The 22813-nt window shown below is 45.1% G+C and overlaps 1 long non-coding RNA gene and 1 pseudogene across 1 annotated transcript in view; one reads left to right on the top strand and one right to left on the bottom strand.

The window, feature by feature from the left end:
* LOC142570813 (uncharacterized) overlaps window positions 1-22813 on the bottom strand; it is a 118708-nt gene that overhangs the window by 40073 nt on the left and 55822 nt on the right. The gene's annotated exons all lie outside the window — the stretch shown is intronic.
* Window positions 2829-3514, top strand: LOC142573317 (uncharacterized; annotated as a pseudogene).

The raw sequence follows: 22813 nt of genomic DNA, 5'->3' as shown, positions 1-22813 counted from the left end.
TGGGCAAAAGTAACAAGTTTTCCTCATTTAGATACGTTTACGCTTTGTTTAATTGCTTCATTTAGCACGGAGAATTATAGCCTCAAAGCGTTGGGAAAAGATAATCATTCGCAGCCCTATCAGCAAGAGAAAGCTCAAACTAGAAAAACAAATAACGGTAGAAGTGCTGAAAACACATCAATGACAAACTTGACGGTTATCAGGGACGGGCACTACACTTCTATTTGCGAACACCTAATAAATGAGTGTCTGGCGAGTACGAAAATTCAGTCTAAATTTCGCGCATACGGAACCACAGCCTATTATACGTTAGGCAAAAGTTCGCAGCACGTCATTAATGTTACTGCCTTCCACAGCGGAACATATCCAATACAATTATGCACTGAAACAGCCCATTGCACTTTTCAGATTAGAAATCAGAGCGCCCCACAAAGATATAAGCTCACGTCATCCTCGGAAATCAGTTGTGGCCTATGGCCAGCCAGCTGCAATACTGCGTTCCAACGCTTACTCGCGTCAGATCGAACGGCGCAGGTAGACATAATTATGTTCGTAAGACTGCTACACCCTTATCGTAAAAATGTCCTCTTACGTCATCATCTGCGACGGCTATTTAGGTTTTGTGAATCGACTTACGCTTACTATTGGCGAAAGCACTGAACTTCGCACCTGAGCTGCCCTTGCATACGCATTTTTTCGACTACACTGGTCGTCATTGCAGCGGCGGGCATCGCAAGCTAGCTGGTCTTGCGAAAAGCTTTCGCTTTGTGAATACGCTTTTTCTTACGTCAAACTTTGTTCGTAAGTTCGCTTAGTGAATTCCGCCCCTGAATCGCTTCGCTGGATCTTGCACTGCTCTCAGAAACGCAGGGTAAAGTTAGAGAAACAAACAGAATGTTCAGTCTCCCGCTGAAGAAGAGGAATTTTTTGCCCCTAAGGATTGTCAACCACATGCGTTGTGCCCTGGCTGAGTGCTAGTGTTTCGTTGTGTACGTGACATTACGACTGCTGCGGTGTATTTGCAGCTCCTTTATTCCTCATTCAGGCAACAAATTTGTGAAACTCTCAATATCGTTAACGAAAAGCTCCAAAGTGCTTTCATCAAACGTTATTGACTCTACTGTAGCTTCACGCATATTATCAGAAATATTGGAACACCTAGAGTACTAGGTGCGTCGCTGTTCTAGTTCTTGTTTTTTTTTTTTGTACACTAAGCAACATTGGCCTTTTAACAAATTCGGCAGCGTTCAAGGAGATGTAGTGCACGGCCCTGCCTACTCCTCTGTTCTCTTTATTGGCAGTTGTTCACCACAGCATGCAAAACTGTCGATCAAAGAATACAATACAGTTCTAAAGTCCACAGACACACTCACATAATTAGGCTTTATTTTCCAGTATAATTCTAGCTTTGCGAGTAGCGAAACCAGTCACAGAATGTCCGGCACCATCGGTTTGTAACATTCGGTGAGTCTTTTAAAATGTCGCCTTACAACGTCCGTTTTGCTGGGCTCGAAGTGTGGCACTATGCTTGTTGTTTTAATTGCGTTACATTTTCTTTTCGCAATGTCACGAACTGACGCCAGCCCACGGCGTACGGCCCATTTTCCTAGCACGTCGCGCAGAGATGCCGCTGTTTGCAGATCCAGTTATCTCCCATCTTCTTTATGTATCTGGTAGCAACACGGCACATTGCCCAGGCAACCCCCAAGCATTTTCTCGGGAGTCTGCGAAGCATCCTCCGGCATACACGCAACTGCAGCGTGCCCGAGGCCTATAGCGCCAACAAGACGCGTCGAGGTGTCTCGTACGTGTATGCCGCCGTCGCCTTTTGGCGCCAAAAAAAAGAAAGAAGAAGAAGTTACATGCAAAACGAGCCCCTTTCGGATCGACACGTAATCCTCTTCGTCTTCGACATTCTCGGAATATCGACTGGCCAATCAAGGTATACTTGCGACGCGTTCAACCTACGCACCCTGTTGTTGCACCACACACGTGTCCGGTGCGACGTGCTCGCGCGCACACACAGCTGGCAACAGAGCAGCACTGCGTGCAGCCTTGTCCATGCGGTAAGAAGGGGGACGAAACGAGGGCAAGTTATGTGATCTAGGCTACGTGATCTAGTTATGTGATCATCCCTGGTCGCAGACAAGCAAACCCGCGGCTTTCCGAGTCGTCGTTCTCGTCACTGATCGACCAGTCCCCGGGGAAGGCAGGGCGCGTCACGTTGCCGGGGTACTTTACGGTTGCGCTCTTTCGGCTGCGAAACGAACCCAGCTCGGAACATAAGGCACGAACGGAAGAAGAAAAGAAAGGAAGATGCGTCTGCGGACCTTTTGTCATCTCCGCATCGGTAGGAGGCGGTACACGCGGCGTCACCTCGCTTTTGTGGACGCTGCTATATACTGCTATACGTAAAGAGTCTGTGAAAGAACACACGACTGTAAGCGTCTCCCCTCTGTGCGGGGAAAGTCCACCGGACGACGGAGTCGCGCAGTGGCGCTGATCGTAGCACATCTTGCACACTGCGTGTGTCGCGCCTCGAGCGCTGCGGAAGAAAAGGTCAGAAGGAAAGGAATTGGACGCACGCAAAAGGCACTGTACGAAAGAGAGATGGGCAGTGCGAAAAAGTCGCAAGAGGTCGCTGGGCTACACAAGGTTTGCCGGGAGTTAGGCGTTGTATTCGACGACGAGGCACTGGGTACGCGGCAAGAAAGATATGCAGAAGTAGGTAAGAAGACAAAGTAATAAATACAAGCGTGTCAATAAATAATCAGCTGGGCAATCAGTCAGTTAATCACTCAGGCACATGCGCGATTGGATAGAGGCCAATGACGCACTCCGAATTCCGTTCCTCCGAAGATGACCCAGCACGTTGCTCGCAGCTTGAACGGCTCTCTGTCCTGCTTGTAAAGTTTCGCAGCATAAAGAACAAAGTCGATAACTTCATGTCTTTATAGTAGCCGCTGTTAAACCTCAGATCGTGATGGGCACCGAATCATGGTTAGACAAGACTATACCTAACGTAGAAATCTTTCCACCTGGTTTTACTGTCTATCGGAAATATAGGCATGGGCATGGCGGGGGAGTATTCATTTTGATATCAAATGCATTGTCAAGTACACAAATTTTATTTGAAAACAATTCTGAGTCTGTCTGGTGCCTTGTGAAATTACCTAACGGAAACCATGTAGTGTACGGGACATTCTACCGCCCACCCGGCAGCAGCGACTCATTCGGACTGCTGTCTGAGATGCTATCTCTTGTGCCTGATAGCGTATTTCTAGTGGGGGATTTCAATTTACCAGACTTCAACTGGAATGCCGGATGTGTGGCTGGTAATAGGTCCCGTATTTACACAGATTTCGAAGAACTGCTCGGATTAAATGGATTGCAGCAGTACGTACTGGAACCTACGCGAGAAAATTCAGTTTCAGACTTAGTACTTTGCAATGAGCCGAACATAATATCAAAAGTTATGTTTGCCCAGGTATTAGTGACCACAGGGCAGTTGTAATAGAACTTAACATACAGTGAGTACGGATGGCGCAAAATTCCGCAAAGAAAAGTGTACAGCTACGACAGAGGAGACTATGCTGCTATCAGAACCGAACTTGAAAATTTCTTTCCTACTTTTCAGTATCTGTCAAACGCACGCCGTGCGTTAACTTTGTGGTCAGCATTTCGGGACAAAACACTTAAACTAGTCGAAATTCATGTTCCATGCAGGTACCTGCGGCAACGAAAAAAAAGAACCTTGGTTTAACGTAGAAATACGTAAACTTATAAGCAAAGCAAGACGAACGCATAAAACGTTTTCTGTCGACATTAGTCTGGCAAATCAGAAACGTTTGCAAGAGATAAATAATCTATTGAAAGCAACAATTAAATCTGCCAAAGATACCTTCTTTGCATGTTAAATTAAACAAGGACTTGAGAGAAAACCCTACATCAATATGTAAAACAAAATCGAAAAGAAGACGTATCAATACCATCTTTAACTATTGACGGCAAAACCATGACGTCAGACTATCAGAGGGCAGAATGCTTCAACCAGTACTTCCAATCTGTGTTTTCGCTAGTATCTGCTTAGGAGACTTCGCTTTTGAACAACGCCAATCAGGGCGATATGATGCCAGAGATTGAATTTGATGTTAGTGGCTTCGATTCTTAATTACGGCATTTAGATGACACAGAAGCAATTGGACTTGGCGGAATATCCCCAGTCGTCCTTAAAAAGTGTCATAGCATCATTGCTACGCATTTAACGATCATTTATAAGCTTTCCCTTGAAACAGGCCTCATTCCCCAAGAATGGAAAACGGCAAGCGTGACACCAGTTTTTAAATCGGCTGATAGAAAACTCAGAGAAAACTATAGGCCGATTTCACTAACGTTGATATGTTGCAAAATATTCGAACACATTTTATATAGTAAAATATCTGCATTCCTTGACTCAAACGCTTTCTTGACACCTTCCCAGCACGGATTCCGAAAAGGTTATTCCTGCAACACACAACTAATAGAATTCCAGCACTTCTTAGCTAAAGCCATTGATAACAATAGTCAGGTAGACGCGGTTTTTATTTATTTTCAAAAAGCTTTCGATATTGTGTCCCATAAGCTCTTAGATGTAAAGCTTGCTGCATTAAATATAAACGAAAACGTTCAAAATTGGATACGAAACTACCTAAACGGAAGAACCCAGTCTATCGTCCTAAACAACGCCGCATCTTCACCAATAACTGTTTCTTCGGGCGTTCCTCAGGGAAGCGTACTGGGCCCCCTGTTATTTTGAATCTACATAAATGACATTGTCGAACTAATTACATCACCCATAAAACTATTTGCTGATGACTGCGTAATTTACAGAGAAATTACCACAGAAGATAACATAGATACATTGCAAACAATTTTAGATAAGGTAGCGATCTGGTATAAAAAATGGAACATGAATTTAAATATAAAAAAGTGCAGTAGCGTAAGTTTTTCCAGAAAATTGTCCAAATTTCAGCGCCGAAATAACATCAATGGCACGCTTATCGACATACAGTCGGAATACAAGTATTTAGGAGTATATTTTACCGAATCACTCTTTCGGCATAAACAGATTGACACTGTCATAGCAAAAGCCAGTAGGATGTTACGTTTTATTCGCAGAAATTTTGAACAGGCAGCACGCGAACGTAAAGAAACTTTATGCTTCTGACATGTCAGAACAATACTTGATTATGCTTGTGTAATATGGGATCCTTATCAAGATTACCTCATTGATAGACTGGAAAAACTACAGAAACAAGCAGTAAGGTTTGTTTGCAATAATTACAGCCTAGCCTAATTACTCTAGCGTTTCCGAAATGAAGGCCACTTTAGGATGGCATCTACTACATATGCGTATGCAGAAGTTAAGGCTCAAACTATTGCACCGAACAGTCAGACAGGTATTAATCGCTATAACTATCTCCTGGAACCAGATTACATATCGACTCGCTCTGATAACAACAAAAAGATCTCAGCCTATAACTGCAGAACAAACACATTTTACTATTCCTTTTTCCCCAAATCAATTAGACAATTGAACAGTTTATCAAATGATATAGTAAATGTGTCAAATAACGAACTATTCTATTCTATTCTGTGACGGCGCTCTTGTAAAACAAATGTATGTGTTATAGATCCTGAAACCTGTTCTTTTTTTCACATTACTTGTATGCCTTTCTCTAAAAGCTATTGTAGTGCTCCTGTTTGTGAGTATATCTGTCCAAAAGCTTTTCTGTATTACTGGTTATATTTTGTTCTCCCCTACGTAATGCCTTTATGGCGATGTAGGTATTCTGTAAATAAAATAAATAAAAATATACTTAATCACTTAGTCGATCAAATAAATTCATTTGCACCAAAAATTTATAGCTTAAACATATCAATGGGATGTAAGCTCCATCGTCGCAGCTTGACTGGGTCACAGCTACCCATCGACAGGGCGAACGAACCATAGCACGCGAACAACCTCTAACGATACATCGAGTGCACAAAACCCCTTAATCTTTTATTGACGAGCGTTGCCCACAGGCAACATACCAGAAATTTTCTTTTCTTGCCGAGTTTTAGTATCGAGTACCAAGTTTCTGTCTAAATGTCTTCAGCCCATATTCACTCACAGTCAGCAAGCGTCATTTGTTGGCTTGGAGCAGGAACACTGGACGAGGAGGAAGAAGTTTGTTACGCGACTCATTGTATTTTGAAAGCAAGGTCCGAGGAGACAGGCCGTTGGAAGGCACGCTACTACAGTGGTGTCAAAGTAGTAATGCAACGCAAATTTAATGTATACCTATGATTGACAATTGATGAGAGCTGCCTAGAAAAATCGAAAACGAAGCCATAGGTAGCTTGGGGTGAAGCCCACTTCTACTTTTCTGCCTGAGGTTTCCCCATATTGGTGTGTGTGTTTTTTTATTATGCTTATTCTTGGTGTGTTTTTTTATATGTAGATAGAAAATAATAAAAGAAACGTGAGTTCTTTGTATATATATATATATATATATGTCTCGTCTTTAGAGGGTTAAGAAACTTATCATGAATTAGTGTTACTATCAGGTGGGCAAACTTAGAATTTCCTTCGCGAAACACGGCGCAAACTACAGGGGAAAAAATGACATCTTGTTGAATGTTTAAGTCGCGGCAGGCCAGTCGTCATATTCCAAAAATGATTTATTACGGATATTCTCCTGCTATATAGATGCGTTACGTCATGAAAAGGACGAAAACATTTGTGACAAGTGTATGCGCTTGTTATTATTAAGCTTAGGGTCTTCAGGTGCGTGAAAGAAACCCAATTAGCAGCAGTGCTACAGAGCAACACGAAGCATAAGAAGCCAACCAACAAAAACACCGAAGACAACGTAGGGGAAATTACTTGTAATGCGAAGACGTGGGATCGTTGCCCACCTGCAACAAGTTGTTTTTTCATCCACTTTCATTGCCATTAATTTATCATTTCATTAATTCAATTAGTAAGTACAAGTAATTCCCCTTATGTTGTCCTTGGTGTCGTTGTTTGTTGACTTCTTATCCATGATTAATAAAAGAACTCGGCCCCCTCGGTTAACCTCCTTTCTTCTCCTTCAGAGCAACACGAAGTTTCTTGTCAAACATGGTGGCGCGTCCCATTGAGATACCATCGTTTTTCATTACTCTCCATACAAAGTGCCTCGTGGTGTCATTTAACGAGAAGAAGGGAAACCGAGGTGCCCGGTTTTCGTTAGTCGCAACCATATACAGTTGCGTTAACTATTGTTATAAGCTATGATAATGATATCATTATTGATTAACCGATTCAGCGCTCTGTTCAAGATTTTTATTTTGTCGTCCCTGGTCGAAACACTCATAAGTTGCGTCTCCATGTGAGATACAGTGACTGAAAGGGATAATTACTACATTTTGAAATACGTTGAACATGTAGCAACTGTACAGACATACTCACAATGGACGCACTGCTCGCACGTGTGAGCAGATACGACGAATGTGACATCAGTCGTATCGTTTGCAAATGTATGTTGCACGTTTAAGTGCATACATTCAATAGAAAACATGCTTAATACCAGTAAACGCAGCAAAACAGAAAGCGTGGCAGAACAATAATACAAAAGAAGGTTCAGCAGTTCAATTTACAAAACAATAATGTGCTTCTGTCTTTTCATATTGTAAGGAATATCTTGCTTTGCGAGGAATGAAATGTCCGTTGTGATTCAAGGTAGTTTGACGTCATTGAAAATATGTGTTGGATGCGCCGTGTGAGTAAAAATGGAGCCGTTGTTCGCGCAAGACACGACTTCGAAAGTGCGTCAGCCAAAGAAGGACGGTACGGAAGGATCGTCTAGTTGGTATTGGTCTTGGTGCGAATGGGAACAGTTATGGATCTAATAGGAAGCTTTCCCTACCTGTCCATCTGACAACTGATGCTGTGCAGGTTTTGAGAAACCCAGGAAATAACTGCAAATGAACCTGGTTATCGCGAATTGTGAGTGCTGCCTACAACATATAAAATGTGGCTACTGGGTACGCCTCCTTAGGCGCCGATAAGAGCTCCGACACTCGATATGCCGGCCTGTTGCGGCACTCCTCCCCGTTTCACAAACACGAGTCGTGCCCCACAAAACAACCTACTCAATTCAACTACAGCTTCGCTAAAGTCATCTACCACTTTTGCATTATGTCGAAGTGGGTTGATTGACCATCTTCAGGAGACACCGGCTACTTAATTCCAAACTGTAGGTATGCAGGTTCTCGCATAGAGTGGCTTGTTCGGATTTCCACCGACTGGTCATATAAAAATTTTGTTTCTTCTTCTACCTTTACCGTGCTGCAAACAGGTGTTGACCAACGTTCCACTTTTTCGCAAGTAAGCTTCTCCTTCACTACTAAGGTTTATGCCCCCATTAATTTTACGCATATATACGATCATTAGTTTGGTCGTGTTCGTGTACAAATGATGTAATGGGTACGTAACCAAAATAAGCTTCATGAGCGAGAGCTGTGCTAGTTGGTGCGATCCCACAATGTGTAGAACAACGCAAGAAATCGTCGTGTTCTTCGTCTTCAAAGACTTGTGCGCGTTTTTTCTGCATTGTTTTTCACATTAGAACATGAGCCAATAAAAATCCAATGAAAAGCAGCAAATAAATAAGTAAATATGTTTGCTTATTTGTTTGCTTTGGTTGTGTGCTTGTTTTGCTTTGTTTGATTTTGCGTGGCTTGGCTTTGCTTGGCTTGCTTGTCCTTCCCAAACGAAAGGTTGTTCTGTTGTCACACGTGTCCAGGGGCGTAACCAGGGGGGGGGGCAGGGGCTTATGGCGTTTCAGCCCCCCTCCCCCCCCCCCCCGAAATTTTCTCGTGCTGTCATGCACCGCCGACCAAAACAACCCCCGGCGCCGGAAATCCCGCTGGATTTTGCCTAGCATGTATTTTTCACGCTCGAAAATACATTTCGGCGCGAAGATTGTGAACTCGGGCTGGATTTCGTGGCAACGCTTATGCACCTGGAGTCACATAACGCAAAGAGCCCCATCCTAGAACAAAGTTTCAAGGCCGTTTTGATGGCGAGCGGGCTCGTTGCGGCATCTCGCGGATGCCGCGGAATCTACGGAGAGCCTGGATTTCAATTCCGAAACTTCATGGGTATAAAAATCACATAAACTTTTGATGCGAAAGGTGCACTGACATTTCCAAAGTCGTGCTTTAAGTTTTATTAATTATTAAATTATGGGGTTTTACATGCCAAAACCACTTTCTGATTATGAGGCAAGCCGTAGTGGAGGACTGAGGAAATTTCGACCATCTAGGGTTCTTTAACGTGCACCTAAATCTAAGTACACAGGTGTTTTTTTTTTATTTTCAGTTCCAGATCTTTGTAGGTTTAATGTTGTCATAAACATTTGACGCCAAAGGTGCATTGACTTTTCTAAAGTCGTACATCGAACCATACCGCGAGGCAAGCCCAACCAACACACTATCAGGCAAGCTGACAAAGCACGCAGCGAGGTCCGATGAGGCGAAGCGTTGTGGTGGTTCATTTGTGCCGTCATGTCACAGAAAAGAACATCAACATTTCTTTCACCCCTGCCAAAGCATCCATGTCAAGACAATAAAGCCAGCAAAGGTAACTACGTTATTTATTTTTCTACTTTGACTATTTCGCGAGGACAGATTGAGCCTCTTCGATGTTCTTGTTATCGCTACCCGCGGGGTGCCGGAGCCAGCCAGAGCGCATGCGTTTTGCTCGTGTTGCCCCGACCGCCGCGCTGCGCACTTCAGTGCGCGTGGGTTTTTGTCTGGCCGAGTGGATTTTCGCCTGGCAGAGTTTTGGACGCTTTCTGGCTAGCTGAAGAAAAAACGAAGCAATGGTCGTTCGCCGCCACCACTGCGGGGTCTGGACGGATTGAAACGCGTCCGCTTGAGCGCATCACCTTCATTTCGATGTTATTGCAAACTCTCCGGAAAGTTAGGATAACGAGCAGCATGCATATGGTTCTCTGTGGACCAAGCGTCTTACGTTTTCTTCGATATTTCTTTGGTAGCCACATTAAGTGCCCAAAGTAGGCATTCGATTGTGGCCAACATGCTTTCCTTTGCGTTTCTTCATTTCAGTGCCCCCGCCCCGCAAAAGGAAAAAAATAAGGTGTTATGTGGCAGCGAATCGTCGCATGGTGAAAGTTCGATTTTGTTACTTCTTTTGCGGGAAGGAATGGGCCACAGCACTCTTAAGTGGCCGGATACTCTGCATTATTGCGATAGCAATTATATGGACACTGAAGGTGCATTCCTGTCGTCGCCGTCGCCGTCATGTTCCGTATGAAGTCCAAGGGCGTCAACATCGTCACCGCGCGCCGCATGATTTATGTGCGGGTGAAAGCGTAGGTGAGGGGGATGTGGTGAGCCGACGATGGTGGCTGGGCAACGGAGAAAAGCGGGGAGCAAGCGCGCCGCATCGGAGCGAGTGGAGGATGGTGGGGGGCTTAGGATTCTGTGATCTGTGAATCTGATTACGCAACATGTTTATTTGCCTTGTTTGACGCACTATACAGGGTGTTTCAGCAAACTTGAGCGAGAGTTTAAAAATATGCCGATGCACTTTAAGACGACACGACCAAATGCATGTTGGTGCCTTTTGTATGCAGTGTGTCATGCTATTTCTGTATTTTGTTTAATTTGATAATTAGTCAAGATTAATTAACCTATTTATGAAGAAACGAAGCTAGGAAAAAAATTCCAATTAGAAAGTTGCAGAGCGGTTTGCAAAACGTTCGAATAAACAGTTTCAGTCTTTCTATTAGGTAATAGTTCTTTTCAGCTTGCTACGGATGCTCGCGAAACAAAAGAAAAATACACAACGTGACCTCCCCGCTTCCGCGTCGTGATATTACTGCTCCCAAGCATTCTGCGCACAAACAGCCATAGGTATGCTGCCGCTTAAGAAGCGGCAGGGCAGCGGCGCAAGCGTTGGCTGTTCGATTTAAGCTATCAAATGTTATCGCTCGCGCTGCGTAAAGCGACTGACTGACGTGGTGGTGGGGGTAGGTGGCAGTTCCAGGCAGCTATATGCAAACTGTCGTGCATCGGCTGCTAGAGCGCGAGAAATTTTGTGATACCTTTTTCCAACGAGGAAAAAGCAGACATGATCCTTGTCCTAGGAGCTGCAAGCGGACAGAGACGGCAGGCTGCAAGAATATTTCAAAGCTGGCACTGGGGTACGCGACCGAGCCGAATGACAATATTCAGTACCTACGTGTCGCTGAAGCATACCGGAAGCTTCGCAAGGAAGAGGCAGAGAGCTTCAGTCATAAACAATGAGGTTCGCTCCAACGTTTTGTCTTTCATGGCGGCTAATCCACACGCTAGCACGCGCAGCGTGGCGCACAGCTCGGTGTGTCCAACTCAACTACCTGGAGGATGTTTAAAACAGCTAGACTGCACCCCAATCATATACAGTTGCAGCATTGCCTGGAGTCAATGGATCTCCAAAAGAAACTAGACTTTGCGAATTTGATTTTTATTCAGGAGGAGCTGGATTTTGACTTTCTCACCAAGGTACTCTGGACTAACGAGGCGAACTTTTCCCAAAATTGTCAATATCCCCAATGCACACTATTGGAGTGACCAAAATACCCACTGGCTAGGAATATCCGGCCACCCATATCAGTGGTTTTTTAACGTTTGGTCGGAATATATGACAGCCCAGTCATTGGCCCAGTGTTTTTAAACAACACTCTTACTGGCATTAGGTATGTAAGTGAGTTCCTCAAAGGGCCGGTTGAAGACTTCTGCTGCAACATGCCACTAGCCCGGCTTGACGCAACGTGATACCAGCGCGACAGGGCCCCAGCCCACACCTGCAGTCAAGCATGAACATGGCTTGATAGTACCTTTCCAGGGCAATGGATAGGGAGAAATGGGCCTGTCCTGTGGCGAGCAAGGTCACCCGCCCTCAACTCTCTTGACATTTTCTTGTGGGGCTATATTAAGGATCACATAAACACGACGGCAATGACGACTCCAGAAGCCTTGCAGGAGAAGATAATTGAAGTCTGCCCCATCATTTCAGAGACGGTGCTCAAGGCAGCGATAGCAAGCCTGCTCAGAAGATCCCACTGTTGTATCGCTGCAGAAGGGGACCTCTTCGAGCACTTGCTGGGAAAGCGCATGAAAAATAAACGTAAATTCAGTGAAAGACGGCGTCTGGTCAGTTAAGATACTCTTATTCTACCACTTTCAGCCTTCCGAAAACTGAGTTGTTGTTTTTTTTATTTACGGATGTTCAATTTTCTTACAGCTATGCGAAGTGACGGACTTGTTGTTTCCGGAACCACAAGCAATAACAGCTTCGTTTGCTTATCGCTATAACGAACAGTCGCGAGGGGAGAACCTCGCTGGTGTAAATGGGATAGCCAACACGCACGTCGCTGCCCTGTCGCCTTTCAAGTGGCAGCGCGCCTATGGCTGTTTGTGTGTGTAACTTTTGGGAGCAGTGCAATCACGACGTGCAAGCGGGCATGTCACATGGTGTTTTGTATTTCGCGGGCATCATCAGTAAGCTAAAATACACTAATTCTAAATGGATAGAAATATAGAAACTATTTATTCGGATGTTTTGCAAAGCACTCTGCAACTATCTAATTGGAATTTTTTTCCTACTTTTGTTACTTCAGAAGTTGGTTAATTAATCTTGACTAAAAATCTAATAACGCAAAAATACAAAAAATAGCGGGACACACTACATACAAAAGCAAGCAACAGGCATTTGGTCGCGTCGCCTTAGAGTGCATCAGCATATCTTTAAACTCTGGCTAAAATTAGTTGAGACACCCTTTATACAGTGACTTTTGCTTATATATGTAGATTTACTGGAGACTTATACGTATATTTAAATATATTGTTGCGAGGTTTTGTGGATACATGCAGTGTACTTTGTTCTCTGTGACACTTCCTTGCCCTTTATCAAGCTTTATCTTCGCATTTCTGTATTCTATCGCACCTTAACATTTCTAATGTATATTTTGCAGAACTTCTGCTTTTTATATTTGATCTCTGTTGCGACTATAATATCGGTGCAATTACAATACGCGACTGGTGACAGCTGCTCCTGCGCAACACATTGAAGCGAATGACAGCGTCATTGAGATTTTTCCCTGGCCGTTGCATATGTACAAATATGTAAACAAGGTTCTTCAATGACAATGTTTCATTAAAATATTTCTCCTCAACTTGCTTATTTCACGGCCTTTACGTTTATCATATCAGTGGCATGCACTGCTTTGCTGATTTCGAACTGATATAGTTCTAAAGTTCGTGTGATATTTTCTTTACTTATTAAATAGATTAAAAAACGTGGCAGCATTGATATCAGTTAATGGCGCAATTTTTGGGGCACACCAATATATTCTTTAATGAGAAAATACATATTTTACTTGTCAGTGCGCAGCGTCCAAGAATTCGTTTGCAGCATCTTTGGCAATGGCAATGCAGCTATTATTCCTGTATTTGATCCCTCGACCAATTCTGTAAGGAGCAGGCCGAACTCCAACATTAAATCAACCAGGCTAGGGGACTACGTAGAGCCGCTCCATTTCCAAAAGGACGTCAATATAAATCATCATCATCATCATCATCATCATCAGGCAGAATATGACATTCCTGTGTTTATCAATACTGGTGCCCACTGCGTCAGCGCTGCTTGTAAGATTTGAAATAATAAGGCATGCCGTCGAATATAAAGTCGCAGTTTCGCCCCAAAGACGAAGCATACATTGCGATAGCAAATTAGCAGACAGTTATGCCAAGTAAGGATAGTAGCTTTCTCAGCCGTATAAACTTGTAAATATAGGTATACTAACTGAATTCGCGCGAAAAACATCAATTCACAGCTTTTCCTACTATATAAACACAAATATAGTATCTCAGGCATCAGCATATAGATATCTATGCATAAAGTTTACACCGAGCCTTTCCTGGGTCTTTCACATTGCAACCATATACGCAAACGCTTCCAAATCTCTTGGGTATATTCGTCGCAACTTGCGTAATTGCCCGTCTAACATTCGTAAATTAGCATTCGTATCATTTGTATGCCCTCAGTTCGCCTCCCCTATATGGTCTCCCTACCATGAATACTTAATCCGCATGTTAGAAGCCACCCAAAACCGAGCTAGTCGATTTATTTCCCGAAATCACAGCTACCAGTCCAGCATTATAAAACTCGACCTTTCCCTTCAATCACTGAGTAGCCGACGTGACATAGCATTCCTGTCCTTGCTCCATAGATAAGTTCACCAAATGAAGCCATCAAACTTGCCACTCGAACGCGCGTCTTGCACATCACGACGACTTTATAATGATTTAAGCCCGACTCGCATTTATGGCAACACAAACGCATTTAACTTCTCGGCTCTTCCACGAGCGATTCGGTTATAGAATTCGCTTCCTAAAAGCACTGTCGCTCAAATGAGCAACGATAAATTCAGACAACTACTGAACCTACAATCTTCATCATAACAAATATATTCATCTGTACATATGTCATGTCATATAATACGTGTAAACACATTAGGACCATGGTCGCTGCTTTAAGCTTTGGCTCTGCTATCACACAATACTTGTTGCGATACCCACGCAATTCAAAATACAAGTCAAAGATCCCCAGCGAATCGAATCCAAAAGCACAGAGAAATTGAAGCCTGGTAAATCTTACAGCAAAAACCAAACGCTCACCCACTGAAGCAGCACCATATCACCAGTCCTTCTCCGCCGTACCCAGTCAGTTGCAAGAGGTGGTCAATCTCAAGTCGCCTCCAACTTGACCAGTATACCGGTCGGTGACCATGTGCCAACGTCCGTCAGCTGCCGTCGCTGTCTCCGAGTCGTAGGCCGATTTATGAGCCGTAGGCCGATCTCACCGCTGCCAACCGCATGTAAGATTCGTCGGACGATCTCTCCGCTGCCACCATTTGTTAGAGTTGTCGGACGATCTACGAGCTGTAGGCCGATCTCACCGCTGCCATTCAAATGTAAGATTTGGCAGTCGTAGCTGTAGGAAGAAGCTTGACTTTTCGTCGGGACTTAGGAGAGCAGGATTTCTTTACAGGTTATTTACAGTTGAACATGAGATACATCGACAGTCTAGCGTGACTCCCAAATGGCGCCCGCAAGACGAGCATACAGCAAACAGCTTACGAGCACAGAGCTCACGAGTACATTTCGAGCACGACAACGAGCACACTCTAGCAGCCGACAATCACTGCTTATATGCACTCCGCTCGACGTCATAGTTGGACGGCATTGTAGATGACCTGCCCTTTTGGAGGAGGCGGGCTCTCGACTTGGAGGAGGGTGAACGCTCACACACACGCACACACACACACATGTTCACGGTCCGAAACCGACACCACACGAATTTCGTAGAACCGGAGCCGGGTAGCACATTGTCTTGCGTCTTGGTCGGCGCGTGGGAAGGAGCCTTCGTCGGCTTTCCCGCGGCAGCTCCCCCACCCGTAGCAGATCAGGTCCGCGTTGTCGCGTTGCGCACAAAGCCTGCTTCGTCGAACGCATCCTAGCTGAAGCGACGGAGAGTGGAGGATGCGCGCATTGTTCCCGACACAAAGTCGACTTAGTCACGCCGTGGCTAGAGGTTGGCGGCGGCGTTCCAAGATGAGGTTGCCACCGCTGGCATAAATGGCTGGCAAACTTCCACTGCAGCTGGCCGTTCTTAACACGCCTCAACGAGCAAGCAAACATAACGAACAGAAAAAGAAGAACGATCGGTCGTGTAGTCAATATCTGAGAAGCGACGCATAAGCAAGCGCGTGATCTCACCAAAGATTGAAAAAATCGTCCAGACAACCAAAAAACAGTTCAACCCAATCGACCTGCGCAATTCGGCACAAGGCGTCGCATTTTACTATCCTTTGGGGCATAACCATACGCTCGTATGCAGCGGACACTGAAGCACATATGGCCCCCGATCGCATCTCCTTTCCGTACAACTCGGCCATTCCACCATCGACTTCCGCCGAATAATTTTCTTCTGCACGTGTCGCACTGCCGCCGCCTTCAAAAGCGATGCTTTCAGGGAAGCATAGCAGTGCGCTTATTACTCGTGTGACCGAAGAGACCTCTGTTCCACCGCCTATATATATATACTGGCGCCTATATGCGCCAGTATATAGTGTTCCTTGGCCATTTCCTACACCGTGCCTCTGGGTAAGCAGTTGCCGTCGTCGGTGCCGCAAATGTCTCGGGGCTTGCGTTTCGCTTTCGCCGAAGACACGTGGGAGCCAACAAGCGAAAGCGGTCTGCAGCGCAAAACGCCCACGATCGACAGACGCGACACTAAAAAACTTCTGTCGTTCGGGGCGGCCCCTTTTAACGGGCAGTTCAGTTTCGCTGCGACAACAAACAAGGCCGAGATTTTTTATCTCTCTATTTCCTAAACGAAGACGGGACGCCGACCAGTCAGGGACAGATTTAAAAGCTCAATTCCATCAGTGATAAGATATGTGGCGCAGCAAACCGTAGGACGTTCTTGCTCCGGTTTACTTCTCCACGGGCTCCATATTCCCCCTTCGCAGCCTCCACAGTGTCACTCTTTTTCGTTTTATTTGTATCCTTCGCGAGAGTAATTTCAGGCCTTTCACTGTCAGCTTCGGTGACGCGCCGTTTGTATAGAGCGGCCGGAAGCGTTTTATAAACCTGAGGCGCTCACCTCAAGGAGTCACGGGTGAGAGACACAAACACACACACACGCACGCACGAAAGAAAGAGGCACGGGAAGAGAAAGAACGAGGGGCGGGAGTATTGGTGTGTCGATGGCAGTGGCGGAATTATGAGACTAGTAGAACTGAACAGACGACGAGGAGTCCTTCTGGAGTTCCTTAGTTTGCTCAGGGAGCACCGCAGTCCATAGTTGCGACCTCCAACGCCTGCGGCGCGGCTCCGAATGCCGCCGGCGTTGTTCGTTGTTAGGGGCCCCGCTTTTATGTAGTTTTCCTAGGTGCTCCCTTACCGTCTCCACCCCTCCCCCACTTTTCTCTCTCTCTCTCCACTCGTCTTGCGATGCCTGCCCGCGCTCCTCAGCTCCTCTAGGCCTCACCCCACACCCCCGGCCGCGCTAAAATGGTTTCTCCAGTCGTAACTTTCTCCCCTCGGCGGGCCACCAGAAGCTTCATCGGTCGGGCTCTGCTGCTTCGCCAAGCGAGACGTTGCGGCTTCTTACATCGCGTCACGCTTCGATGAGCGACGACGAATGCCGGCCAATCGCACCGGCTTTCTCGCGTGTCGGCCGCGTGTGATTGGGCTCGTCTGATCAAGTCTCAGTGGATCCTGTTGTGCCGAATCAAGGGCGCCAACAGTAGACAGCTGCGGGCAGTGGATTCAGGCAACCGCAGTTTCATCTAGGTCAGGCTGTTGTTCTCTGGTAATTACTGAGGTGACATCGAAGGCGCCCGGAAACGCCTGTTCTGGCGCGGATCCTTGTTCATCGCGCAACACCCTGGAGCAGGAGAATACTGCTGAACACGAATTGTGCCAATCAATAACTGTAGCTGCGGACAAGCCGGCGAGTGAGAAGTGGCGCTGAAAGTCCCGGCGGCTGCTGACTTGGTGCGCCTTCTCTTCGGCAGGAAACTCCTGTCAGAAAAGAACCCCTGTGGTGGACAAGTTGCGCCAGCACAAAGGAATTTACGAAACGTGTCAAGAAGTGTGGCATTTTTGTGCTTTACAGTCGTTGTGATTTTCTGCCCATCAGTGGGTCAAACTGTAACGTCGCCAGGGTTGTGAGTGTGTCAGTTCTCTCCCCCCCCCCCCCCCGCCGTATTTTTTAATACGAGATATTTTTCATCGAGCTTCAGGACGTGGCACCCGACGTTGAAACAACGGACATCCGTTAATTCGCATGCACAGTGTGGCACCGTATTCGTTGAGAAGGTGAGCCCTCGCAGTATGGACGCCTCGTGACGCGGCAGTCTCCATGGGGCCAAAGGTGAGAGATACAGTGTGGCATATGTCTCCATTCACACAGTTTTTATCAATTTCGTGCTTGCGATAAGCCGGCAGAGTGCGGACCACTCGGAATCTCGTCATCAATATACATTTCACTTTCAAAAATCAAGCATGCATTGTCTTTTGTTCTGCACCAAATGGTCAGCTGCAGGTAGTTTGGGTAGACGAGACGATCGGCATCGCTTGTCCTGCGTAATTTTCAACGACGCCAGAGAAAACAGTAGCTTCACTGCAGTGTAGGTCACGACGTACGAAAACATCACCATAAATTGAAGGGAGGAAAGGTTGAACTTCATCTGGATGCCGGATACGCACATTTACCTGAATGCAGAGCAATCGAGCAATCGCTTTGTAGCCGGTTGCTAAGCATGACGTAGTTCCAGATGCACAATCGCGCACATTATGAGCTGCAACATGGTGCCCGTGTTCAAAGGGGCCGCTAGATGGCTCGATAGCGCCAACATACTAACAACTGGGGAACTAAACACCGTTAGAAGTACTCATATTTATTGCACCCAATTCTCGTGTGCCGTTGCTGCCGTTCAGCCTTGGGACGCTCTTAAACGCGGGCGCCATGGTGCGGCTCATACTGCGCGTGACTGTGCCTTCGGCAGCCTGAAGTAAGCCACTGTTTCAGGTGGAGCGAACCTGGAAACTGCAACAGCGCATTCCCTTCGTTTTCGACTCGTTCACGTTCGCGCTTGTGCTGATCCGCTTAAGTGGATAGTAACGCCGCATTTTGCATCAAAAACATGCGACACAGGCTGCACAGAACATGAATGTCTACCTGCTTAGTAATTACGTACATTAATCACTTGCAAACGCCCTTGACACACACAACTCAGCTGCAACTCTATTCAAATGAACAGTGTATACTGACGACCATAAATACCCTTAACTGTAATTACAGAGACTACGCACACGGGAGTGTACCCCTCCCGAAACAACATGCCGAAGAAATCGAGAAATTCCGCGGCTTTGTCAGCGGAGACGCTCGCAGCGTCCGCGCTCGTTATTCGGTCGTTTCTTTCACAGCACCGTGCTTTCAAGCTAGTTCCCGATTTCCTCAGTTATGTGTGAGCATTCTGGTCACTCATCTCCTTTAATGAGCAGGAATAATCACACAAAATGCAACAAAAGAAAAAACTAATCAGAAGTTTAATCAGGAGAACAAACAACACGGTCATTTGTCCTTTCTCGGTAGTTTTATTTATCGCCACCATCCTGCTTAACAAAAAAAAAAAAGAAACACATCTGGTAATGTAAATTTTTCTATCTTGCTTTGTTGCCATTCGTTATGTCTTTGTGAGTACCTGTCCGGCTTACGCTTAATTTGAATGAATGTATGTGGAATAATACAAATACCCACCGTAGTTCAATTCTCCATGATAAGATCAAGTTAATTTAACGAATATGGACTTAAGCAAGCATGTGCGACTCCACAGTCATATCACATCAGCTGAGGAGCGGAGCAGCATGCGACATCTTGTAATTCGGCAAATTATTGTCTTTCGTGGACGCTAAGAGAACAAACTAAAAATGAAGCGCAGCTGTTTTTTTTTTTTATAACATGGTGGAAGCGAAATAACGAAGATCGCGTTAGCCGCATTTCTACGGAAGCGAAATGCGAAAACAACCGTGTACTTAGATATAGATGCATGTTAAAGAACCCCAGATAGTCCAAATTTCTAGAGTCACCAACTACGGCGTGCCTCGTAATCGGATCGTGGTACTGGCACGCAAAACCCCGTAATTTAATTTTAAAATCACGTTATAGCGGCTACATAAATTAACAAACAGATACCATGAACGAACTTCATTTTTTTTTTAAGTGAGATTTAAAAGAAAGCATCAGGTAGAATGAAATTTAGGTAGCAGTACGTGCGTTCTCTGTGAAAAGATTGACCCGTGGTATCGGCTTTCACAGAGTCGCTCGAAGCGCGCTTATCAAAGCAAGCGGCAGCGATCTAGCCAACGCTGGAGGATCACATGAGCTCGCCGGCATCAGCTCTCGCCCGTGGCAACGGAGCGCGGGCTTGTGCGATGAAAAATTAAAGCTCGGAGGCTTTGACACGCTGCAAATCTGAGCAATCTAAGCTATCTGACTGCGCACTCTGACAAGTTGCAAGAACTCAGACACTAAGAACGTAAACTAGGATATGTTGTGGGGCATGAAAAAGCAACACTTTATTTATTCGTTTATCTACATAAGAAATCCTGTCATAATAAATAAGTGTGGTGGTGTAGGCGAAAGGAGGGTTGGGCTTGCTCATAGGAGCGTGAGAATAATATTAAATGAGAACAGAGCGCGAAAAAAGGTTTGTGTTGAAATAATTCATGAACAATTCAGAAATAAAACATTAAATAACGAGAGACGCAATAATTAGATAATTGAATACGTGCCGACACGTTGCAGAGATAGAAAAGTTAAGTAAGGTCCACAAGGCAAGTAAGCATTTACAGTAAGGATTTTCAGCTTCCAAATATTTGAGAAAGCGAGTGGTATTCCGGGTGAGGAGAAAATGAAGACGAGTGCCATCTGCGTCGTAGATAAAAACGAACGCGCCTTCGGAACTTCTTTTCATGGACATTAAGAAATATCGGACATTATATGAACGATATAAACTAATTTATTAAAATGTAAAGATGAACCTTGTTGTCTTAGCTCAAAGACATTTACTCAAGCAACAATGGTGCGAGTAACAAATAATAGACGCCTATTACAAGCAATGCAGTTAAGAGTGGTTCATGGTGTAAAAGACGCGAAACGACGTGAAAAAACTATGCTACGGAAAAGAGCGCCTTTTGTTCATGATTGATATGATACTAAACGAAATGAATGGCGCCTTTAGTGGCGCGGCCATACTCCTCTTCGCAGGCGAAACAAAACTAAGAGCACGACAGACACTGCAAAACACTGGACACAGTCGAATATCGCGATAACGTTGCGAAGTTCCGCTCATAGGCAACGAAAGGTAGACGAGAGAGTAGAAGAACATGGAGGGGCATGGAGAAAGAATAATAATAAGAAGAAAGAAGACCTTAGGCAATTCTTAAAACTGGCCTTTCTTCGGCAGATAGCACAATTCTAATCCTTGAGCTAGTCGCCTCGAAGAGGCGGACATTACTTGCACAAGAAACCGAAATCGGGTAATTACCGAAAATTCACTCATTACGTTTTACCTAATTACCATACGGCACACACTGTAATTTACATATTGCAGCCGATTAGACTGCAAGACATATCCACATGAAAAAAAATTCTACGGATGGCACCTTTTCAGAGATACGCGCCTTCAAACTTGCGGTAAAAAATGCGCTGTCATTCCACTTACTTTCTTAACGAAACGCTGTTTTATGCACGGGAGCAAAAAGGTAACTGAACCGCTCACGAGTGTCTGCGCGAATTTCGGCAATCAATATCTCGAAACTGATATCACCCTGAGAATTCGCTCGAAGTGGATCCGCCTTGCGAACTCCTCGACTACAATTTGTAAATCGCTATACGTGCCGCAAGGTAATTCGTTTAAAAAGCTTAAGTAGTGAACTTTCGTTACTTAATCAGTTACATATCGTGAATTCTCGTGCGAACAATGTCTTCCCCCATCCTTTGAGCAATCCGGATGAAGGATTAGGAAGGGAAAGCAGCGCGTAAGACACGGACTAAGAAAGACCGACTAACAACGTTGTCTTTATTTGCAACAAGGCAATATAGAGAAGAAGGACAGCCCCTGCATGCGTCGAGCATATCGTCAAAGATATAAAATGATACACCAAAATATTTATGTACCAGGAGGGCGAAACACCCGGTATACTTATATGACGGGTCTAGGCCTATTCGGGGAGGCGGCTAAGGGAGCATGTATGACTCATTGTGGACGCTTCACAGGCGAAGCTCCATAGCGAGTTAAGCGTCTACTTGACGTTAGCCCGTGATCGGACGCAGTCCTCAATCTTTGTCGCTTCCTTAAGCCGGTACCTATCACGGAAACTCGCAGTTGCGTAAACAAGTGAAAGTCTGCAAAAGAGTCCGAAAACATGCGCAGAACTTGAGTCTTGCAGAAGAGATGACTGACGTGTCTGTACACATATGGGGCTACGTAACAGAACACATAAGTACATATAGCACATTCAAACGTGAACAACAATCGCGGCCTGTGGTACATAAAGAATTACGAGTGCTATGTGTACCGCCATTGTTGGCCATGTGCCATTTTTTTCGGAATGAGCTGTCGACGCTTTAACAATAATTTAGCCTAAGTATTCACTTCACAGAATCGTGTTGTGGACACTCGATAATGAAGTGTTGTATGTACATCTTCATCAGTTTGGACTAGAAACGCACTGAATGGGGTGCGAAAAATATTGCGGATATGGTATGCCAAGCCGCATATGGTGCGATAAAGCTACAGAATTTCTATTGTCGCTCAACCTCGACGGAATGCACAATTTAATGTAAGAGCTTATAAAGGATAATCGTTAGCCCTTTGAATTCTAGTCAGACCGGGTGTTCGTGCTAAGTTAACAAAATGTCTGTCCCAGTAGCACGCGGAGCTTTTTACGGGTTAGAGGAAGATTTATTGGATTTTTATTTTTGTGAGCCTGTTTTTCAACATCGCCCGCGGCAATGTTTACAAGAATTTCGCAGTGCCCTGGTATCTAGTGATACGCTGTAATGTGATTTTTCTTGCCCTCACTTTTGTGTGTTCTTGGGTGTTTCATATACTAAGTGCGTATTCAAAGCGTTTTCGTCTGCGCTCTTTAGTGACTT

This window comes from Dermacentor variabilis, chromosome 2 (genome assembly GCF_050947875.1).
Source record: "Dermacentor variabilis isolate Ectoservices chromosome 2, ASM5094787v1, whole genome shotgun sequence".
Taxonomy (NCBI): Eukaryota; Metazoa; Arthropoda; class Arachnida; order Ixodida; family Ixodidae; genus Dermacentor; species Dermacentor variabilis.
Note: the sequence above shows the minus strand (reverse complement) of the source record. Positions and strands in the feature narration are given on the sequence as shown.